Source organism: Pleurodeles waltl, chromosome 4_1 (genome assembly GCF_031143425.1).
Source record: "Pleurodeles waltl isolate 20211129_DDA chromosome 4_1, aPleWal1.hap1.20221129, whole genome shotgun sequence".
Lineage (NCBI taxonomy): Eukaryota > Metazoa > Chordata > Amphibia > Caudata > Salamandridae > Pleurodeles > Pleurodeles waltl.
In genome coordinates this window covers 471,486,293-471,495,538 of record NC_090442.1, presented here as the reverse complement: position 1 = coordinate 471,495,538, position 9,246 = coordinate 471,486,293, and positions in this window count along the sequence as shown.

The window sequence follows — 9,246 nt, the reverse complement described above, 5'->3', positions numbered from 1 at the left end:
CCACTCCTGGTGCTCTGCTGATCACCTGTGACGGCCTCATGGCGATCAGGTCCCCCACACCTGAGCTTCCTAATGCCTGGGCTAGGCAAGGCGCTGAAGCACTCAGCAAATCACCTTCATTGCTTTGCCCCAGATATTTGTTTCACATGTGGACCGACATGTATCATTTGATTGTCCCCCACACCATAGTATGTGCTGTGTACAATCATGATCTACACATTAACCACTGCGAGGGCATATACGGTCAGCTAGAATGCCCTTACAGGAATTACCTCACGCTCATCTCCTGGAGCCAAACATTGTAGTACCGGCTAACTAACAATACACGCTGCGCTTCCTTCCAAATAGCTGCCAATGCCTCCGGCCACACACTGGCCAATTGTATACAAGTACCACCCCAACCTGCTCACATTACATATGGACCTAGGTGCATGCCTCAGCCCACGCCCATATCACTGCCTTGCATCGCAGATCTTCTCCCCAAGCCCTCCAGTATCCCATATCAGATCAATGCAGACAGTAAACCTGGGCCTACTCCCTGGACATTGACTGTTAGAAATGTGGCCTCCAATTCGCAGTGGTTTGTGCCCTGTCCAAGTAGGAACCCTCAATCTAGTCAGGATAAGGGAGTCACACAGATAATACCTGCTAACACCCTTGGAAGCTTGGCATGAACAGTTGGGCTTATCTAAGAGGCAATGTGTAAAGTGTAAAGAATTTGTACCCACACACAGTAACACAGTGAAAAAACCACAAATAAACTCCACACCAGTTTAGAAAAATAGCCAATACGAATCTGAGCAAAACAGGACCAAAAAGACAAAAAATCAACATACACGAGCAAAGGTATGAATTTTCAAAGATTAAATCTTAGTAAAAACACTTAGAAACACAATAGTTCCAGCTGGGGTGATCACAGCATCTTGACAGAGTTGTTCACAACAGTCCGATGCCACTCGCGAGGGAGAGCGTGCCAGTCACTGTCTCGCATGGACCCCAGGCACAGTATCTTAGAAAACGATGAGGATACAAAGACGTTGCACGGAGTCAGGGAGGTGAGGCGTCGCTGGAGTCGTTCCGGTGTTGGTTCCTTACTGCTACCGGGGAGGAGAGACTTCGGTTCCTTACAGCTGAGAGGGGAGGTGAGGAGTTGGCTCCTTACAGTTGCAGGATAGGTGATGTGGCGTCAGTGGCGAGGCATTGGTTCATTACGACCCATCGGGTGGATAAGTCCAGAGGTCAAAATGCGATGTGTTGACTTTGCGGTGTCGCAATCACATCACAGGTGCTGTGGCGGAGTCGGGTGTCATGGACGTCGGTGACACAGCACTCAGAACTCACACTGTGGCAGGACATAGGAGGTGCTGCGGTGTGGTCGGGCCTGTGTTGCAGGCTGCGGTTAAAGCACTCAGCGGGGACCTTGACTCCGGTGCAGGCAGCTGTGCGGAGTCAGACAGCAGCGCCTGTTCCGAACTCACTCTGGAGTCAATGTGCTTGGTTTCTTCTTAGATGCATGAGAGCTCATTTCCAAGGGCCCGGGGGACTGGATTTGGCACCACTTGGCAAGTCAGAACTCTCAGCAAGAGATCCTATGTGCTGGCAGGTTAAGTCTTTGATAGCCCTGAGACTTCTTAACAGGAGGCAAGGTCAGTTTAAGCCCTTGGGGAACCTTGGAAAGGAGGATGTAGAAAGCAGAGTTAAGTCCTTTCACTCCCAGGACAGAAGCAGCTAGCCAGCACAATAAAGCAATAGGCAGAGTGGTAGTCCCTCCTCGTCCTACATCATCCAGCTCTTCTTCCTGGCAGAATGTCCTCAGTCCAGAAGCGTTTTAACTTTGTGGGTCAAAGGTCCAGTATGTATACCCATTTCTGTCTTTGAAGTAGGCAACCTTCAAAGAAAAGTCTCTGTAATGCACAAGACCCTGCCTTTCTTGCCCTGGCCCCAGACACACTTCAGGGGGATGAATATTGCTTTCTATAAGGACAGGTACAGCCCTATTGAGAAGCAGATGTCAGTTCCTCCCACTACTGTAGCCCAGGAAGACCCATCAGGATATGCATGGCACACCTCAGCTCCCTTTGTTTGACACTCTAGAGTGAATTCACAAACAGCCCAACTGTCATCCTGACCCAGACGTGTATTCCAAGACAGGCAGAGGCACGGAATGGTTAAGCAAGCACTTTCTAAAATTGGGGCTTTTAAACTTACAAACTTACAATTTAAAAACCAACTTCACCAAAAGCATGTATTCATACATACATGCAGAGAGCTGCATTACCGAGATTGCGACCTCATCCTCAGGAGGCTCTCAAGAAGACTGACCATACTATTGACACTACCCGTGTAATGCTTTTCCTGGACTACACTTTGGCAGTGTTAAACACCATTTACATGCACTTGAAGTGAATTATTCTCTCCTATTCCTGGCAAAACTTAGGGTACTGATGGACAGGAAGTCATATTTCTTCATGGAGGCTTGGGACTGGATCAACACAAAGGGCCCTGCCTTGCAACACTCTTCTCTACTGAAGAACTAGACACTAAGGCCCTCATTACAACCCTGGCGGTATATCCTGCTTACCGCGGTGCAGACGGTTGCCAACATACCATGCCCGTGGCGGTAATCCGCCACGGGTATTATGACCCACACAGAGAATACCGCCACAATACAGACACCCACACAAGTCCGCAAGACCAAAGGTCAGTGATAAACTGGCGATATCAAAACCCACACCATCACGCCAACAGGAATACACCCACAGTATCACGACCAATTAATCAACGCGCCGGTCTTTCAACCGCGGTAAACCATTGGCTGTACACACCGCTGCGCTCAAAATACACACACACTTACAAAACCACACCACATTGGACAATTCAAAATACACACACCTGACATACATACACACACCACACCCACACACTCACACCACTATAAAACACACACCTACACTACCCACAACCCCTTACAACAACAAAAAGAGACCAAGCACAGAGAGACAAGCAATGAGCACACACTCAATCAGAGGCACAGAACATCATCACTCATACACCATCCACGCACATCACAGTATACACCCCAACACATCACCCCACACATCACCTCACATATATCACTCACACCACATCCATGGCACCCCAAAGACACCCCAGGTGTTCTGAGGAGGAGCTAAGGGTCAAGGTGGAGGAAATTATCCGGGTAGAGCCACAGCTATTCGGATCACAGGTGCAGCAGACGTCCATTACAAGGAAGATGGAGCTATGACGGAGAGTCGTGGACAGGGTCAATGCCGTGAGACAGCATCCAAGTACCAGGGATGACATCAGGAAGAGGTGGAATGACCTACGGGGTAAGGTGCATTCCGTGGTTTCAAGACACCAGATTGCTGTACACAGGACTGGTGGTGGACCTCCCACCTCCTCCCCCACAGCTAACAACATGGGAGGAGCAAGTCTTGGCGATCATGCATCCTGAGGGTCTCGCAGGAGTAGCAGGAGGACTGGACTCAGGTAAGGCAAATTTTAACTACTTCAACCCCCCCACCCTACCTGCATGCCATCACATACCCCCACCCGTACCCTCATTCCCATCACTCCATCACCTTACATATACCCCACCATCACAACCCACACATCCCAATACCAACTCCTGCATGCAACACCAATGCATGGACACCCATCACAGCCCTGCATGGACACCCATCACCACAGCATGCCCAGTAGAGAGACTCACCCAGCCCACACAATCAGCAATCACACATGCCAAGGCGACAGGGAAAGCACAATTATACAGGGAAACACACCCATTGCAAAAGATGGCACACACAGATACAATACAATGCATTTGCATCCCAACAGGACCCCCTACCTAACGTCACCCGAGAGGATGTGCCACCAACATCCAGTCCCCCCCGAGAAGCGGCCCACAGTGATGACAGTAGCTCTGCACGCGTGGATGACGATGACCATCCTGGCCCATCAGGGACCTCTGGACAGTCGGTTCCCCTGCCACAGTCCCAACCCACCACAGAGCCTCCCCCCCTCAGGAAACACCAGCACAGCACCCACACAGTGGGCCCATACCTCTGCCCCCAGGACACATCAATCAGCAGTGTGTCCACCACTACAGGAACCCCAGGCAACCCCACTAACACAGGACGATCAGGGACCTGGGGTCAGTGGCAGTGTGCACACGGTTCAGGGGACAGAGGCACAGGACACCAGGGAAGCTGGGAGGACTGATGTGCGACAGGGGGTGGACAGGCCCAGGGAACCGACCCTCCACGAGGCACTCTCCAACATCATGAGAGCATACCACCATTCCCAGGAGACCATGGGCACTGTACTGGCCAAGTTACAGGAGACCCAGCGGCTGCAGGAGGGACAGTACCTGGGGATCAGGGAGGACCTCACAAACATCTACACCATCCTGGGCACCATAGCAGGGGTGCTGGCTGACATGGGCAAGACCATGATGAAGGCAGTGGCACAACAAAGGGACCCTGACACTAGCCAAACCGAGGAACAGCCTTCCACCTCCGCCGGCGCTAGTGGACAGGAGGCCCCACCACAGTACCAACAGGCCACCAGCACCCCACCCCTGCAGAAGGAGAACCACCCTGCAAACGGTCCCTGCGATCCAGGCAGAAGACAGAGAACATTGCCAAAACCCCTGCCAGGAAATAAGACTCTCCTGATTGTCACCCTTCTGTCCGACTCTGTCATCCTGTCCACCCTGAACTGCCATTACTCCCCTTCCTATGCCCCATTGGAAAATGCATCTGTGATACCAAGAGACTGGACTCTACCCTGGACTTTCCTCCACCATCACCCCAGCCCCTTGCCCGTACCCCCATACTATTTAGCACAAAAAATAAACACCATTGAAATATAAACCATACTGGAGTCAGTGTAATGATTGGAAAGATGTATTCTTACAACATTCTCAAAGCATTGCAACGTCTATGTTCATTGAATTCTACCAATGTGTGACAATTGGTGGGCAGCAGTACACATAGCAGGAGCCAGAATGGGGCACACAGATCTGCAAAAAAGGGAATCCAAAGGGAACAGTCAGTGGCCATAGACAGAGGGTAAGAGGCTGCCATGTACAATGTCCAAAACTATACTGAAATGTGAAGAGGAGTTACAGTCTCTTACCTGTTTGTCACTGGAAGTACTGCTGTATAAAGTTTGTTCTGTTGTCCACATCTTCTTCGTCCTCCACATTGTCCTCCTCTTCTTCACTGTCCACAGGCTCCACCGCTGCCACCAGACCATCACCAGGCTCATCCTCCAGCAGAAAAGGCACCTGGTGTCTCAAGGCCAGGTTGTGCAACAAACAGCATGCCACAATTATCTGGCACACCTTCTTGGGTGAGTAGTACAGGGATCCACCAGTCAGATGGAGGCACCGGAAACTGGACTTCAGGAGGCCGAAGGTCCTCTCAATAATCCGCCTTGTTCGCCCATGTGCCTCGTTGTAACGTTCCTCTGCCCTTGTCCTGGGATTCCTCACTGGGGTCAGTAGCCATGAGAGGCTGGGGTAATGGACTCTCGAGTTCACATACTGTTTCTGTAAAGTCAACAATTCATTATTAGTGCAATATAAGTGTGAATATGACCCTCTGCTCACCGTTCTCTTCCATAGGCTTCAACCGCTGAGGCAGATTATGAGATGGCAGCATCCTCCGGTGTACAGACTCTTGGTGGACCTGTCGACAATGGAGGACAGACACATTATCATCACATACAGACTTGATTGTGCCACAATCCAAGAACTGTGTGCCCAATTGGAGCCAGACCTGATGTCAGCTGTCCGCCGGCCCACAGGAATACCCCCTCTAGTGCAGGTCCTGTCAGTGATCCATTTCCTGGCAAGTGGTTCCTTCCAAACAACAGTGGCCATGGCATCAGGGATGTCTCAGCCAATGTTCCCCACCGTGTTGACCAGAGTGTTGTCTGCCCTGTTGAAACACATGCACAGCTACATCGTGTTTCCCCAGGTGGAGGATTTGGCCACAATGAAAGATGACTTTTATGCCCTGGGACATATCTCCAACATCATTGGTGCCATTGATGGTACACATGTGGTATTTGTCCCCCCCCGCCCCCGGAGAAATGAACAAGTTTACAGGAAAAGTAAAAGCTATCACTCAATGAATATGCAGATGGTGTGTTTGGCGGACCAGTACATCTCCCATGTGAATGCCAAATTTACTGGCTTTGTGCATGATGCCTATATCCGGTACTGTCCCTCCTGCAGCCGCTGGGTCTCCTGCAGCTTGGCCAGTATCTGCTCATCGTCTCCTAGGAATGGTGGTATGCTCCTAGGATGTTGGAGAGTGCCTCGTGGAAAGTGGGTTCCCTGGGCCTGTCCTCCCCCTCACACAGCAGTCCTCCCAGATTCCCTGTTGTCCTGTGCTTCTGCCCCCTGAACCGTGTGCCCACTGACCCCAGGTCCATGGTCGTCCTGGGTTTGTGGGGTTGCTTGGGGTCCCTGTAGTGGTGGACACACTGTTGATTGATGTGTCCTGGGGACAGTGGCATGGGCCCGCTGGGTGGGTGCTGTGGTGGTGTTTCCTGAGGGGGGAGGCTCTGTGGTGGGTTGGAACTGTGCCTGGGTACCCGACTGTCCAGAGGTCCTGGATGGGCCAGGTTGGTCATTGAGATTCAGGCGTGCAGAGCTGCTGTCGTCACTGTGGGCTTCTTCTGTTGGGGGACTGGATGTAGCTGGCACCTCCTCTCCGGTGACGTTGACTGTGGGTCCTGTGGGGATGCAAATGCAGTGTTAGTGTATCTGCGTGGGCCATATTGTGCATGGGTGTGTTTCCCTCTATGATTGTGATTTCCCTGTCAGCTTGGCCTTGTGTGAGTGGTGATTTACTGGGCATACCTTGGTGATGGGTGTCCATGCAGGTCTGTGATGGGGTTCCATGCATTGGTCTTGCATGCAGGTCTTGGTATTGGGATGGGTGGGTTGTGATGGTGGGGTATATGTGAGGTGATGGAGTGATGGGAGTGAAGGTAAGTGTGGGCGTATGTGATGGCATGCAGGTAGGGTGGGGGATATAATAGTAAAGATATGACTTACCAGAGTCCAGTCCTCCTGCTACTCCTGCGAGGCCCTCAGGATGCATTAGCACCAAGACTTGCTCCTCCCGTGTTGTTAGTTGAGGGGGAGGAGGTGATGGTCCACCGTCAGTCCTCTGTACGGCTACCTGGCGTCTTACAACCACGGAACGCACCTTCCCCCGTAGGTCGTTCCACCTCTTCCTGATGTCATCCCTTGTTCTGGGGTGATGTCCCACGGCGTTGACCCTGTCCACTATTCTCCGCCATAGCTCCATCTTCCTAGCTATGGACGTCTGCTGCACCTGTGATCCGAAAAGCTGTGGCTCTACCCGGAGGATTTCCTCCACCATGACCCTTACCTCCTCCTCTGAGAACCTGGGGTGTCTTTGGGGTGCCATGGATGTGGTGTACATGAAATGTGTGAGGATGTGTGGGGTGATGTGTGGGGTGATGTGTTGTGGTGTATGCTGTGATGTGCGGGGATGGTGTATGGGTGATGGTGTTCTGTGCCTCTGATTGAGTGGGTGCTCCTGTCTTGTGTCTCTCTGTGTGCTATCGTTTTTTTTGCTGTAAAGGGTTGTGGGTAATGTGGGTGTGTGTTTTATAGTGGTGTGAGTGTGTGGTGTGTGTATGTGTGTCAGGTATGTGTAGTTTGAATTGTCCAATGTGGTGGTGTTTTGTAAATGTGTGTGTATTTTGAGCGCAGCGGTGTGTACTGCCAATGGTTTACCGCGTTTGAAAGACCGCTGCAGTGATTTGTGGGTCGTGATACTGTGGGCGTATTCCTGTTGGGGTAACGGTGTGGGTTTTGCTATCGCCAGTTTATCACTGACCTTTGGTGTGGCGGACTTGTGTGGGTGTCTGTATTGTGGAGGATTTCTCAGTGTGGGTCATAATACCCGTAGCGGAATACCGCCGTGGTCACGATATGTTGGCGGCTTTCAGCACGGCGGTAGGCGGCATTTACCGCCAGGGTTGCAATGAGCGCCATAATCTTTAAACCTCTTTAACAAATGTGTGTTTACTCATGGCTAGATATACTATATATATATATATATATATACATATATATATATATATATGTGTGTGTATGCATGTGTGTATGTATATATGTGTGTGTGTGTGTATATGTGTGTGTATATCCATGTGTGTATGCATATATAATTGTGTATGCTGTTCTATGCTTAACATGTTCATAGGTCATTGCACAGCTCCTAGATAAGTTGTTCTATTACATACTTATGAATTCATGTTCTCGTTTTATATTACACTGATCAAATGTTTTATTATCATAAGCATTTCGCTATTCAAAAATTGATTAAAGATAAATAAATGTTAGAAAAGTACACTTATTAATTAACTTCAAATATTGCAAATCTTGAAAGTCTGTGTTTATAGAATACTATTTTTCTTCTCATATTATTATACCCATTATTATATTCCTTGAACATATATTCCTTTACTATGTATTTAAATGTCTATTTTTGTATTACTCTAGTCCTACTGTACTAGAGAAAATTAAATAAAAATAAATAAAATAAAATCTATAAATAAAATTACAATTATAAATAAGTAAATTTAAGTAATAAATAACTATAATAATGAATAAATAAATTAAAGAAAAATTAAAATGACAATGATTTAAAAAAAGTATATATATAAATAAAATTATAAATAAATATAAATTATATAAATGTACTCTCTTGTAAGCTTTACTTTGTCTACCCATCACCCTATATCATGTCTCTATCAATCTATCGTCCATCCCCACTCTGACTCATCCCAAATTCATTATACTACTTTCATCTCCAAAATAACCCTGCCTAAGCTCTTCCCTCCTTTTCCACATCTAGCTCACCCCAAACCTCAGTTTACTACCATTATCTACCAAACAACCCTACTAAACTCTCCGTCATTTATCTCACCTTTGACTCATCCCAAACCCCTCCTGCTACCATGATCTCCCTAACCCTTTCCACAGACTTTTCCCTCCTCCATCTCTCCTTAACTCATCCCAAGCCTCAACCTATTACTATAAACTCCCAATTAACACTCCTGGATTCTTCCCTCCGCTATCCCTCCATTACTCTAGTCAATCCAACAAACAAACTCAAATATCTTCTGCTCAAATTAACTCATAATAATACTAAAACTGCACTCATATTTCCCTGT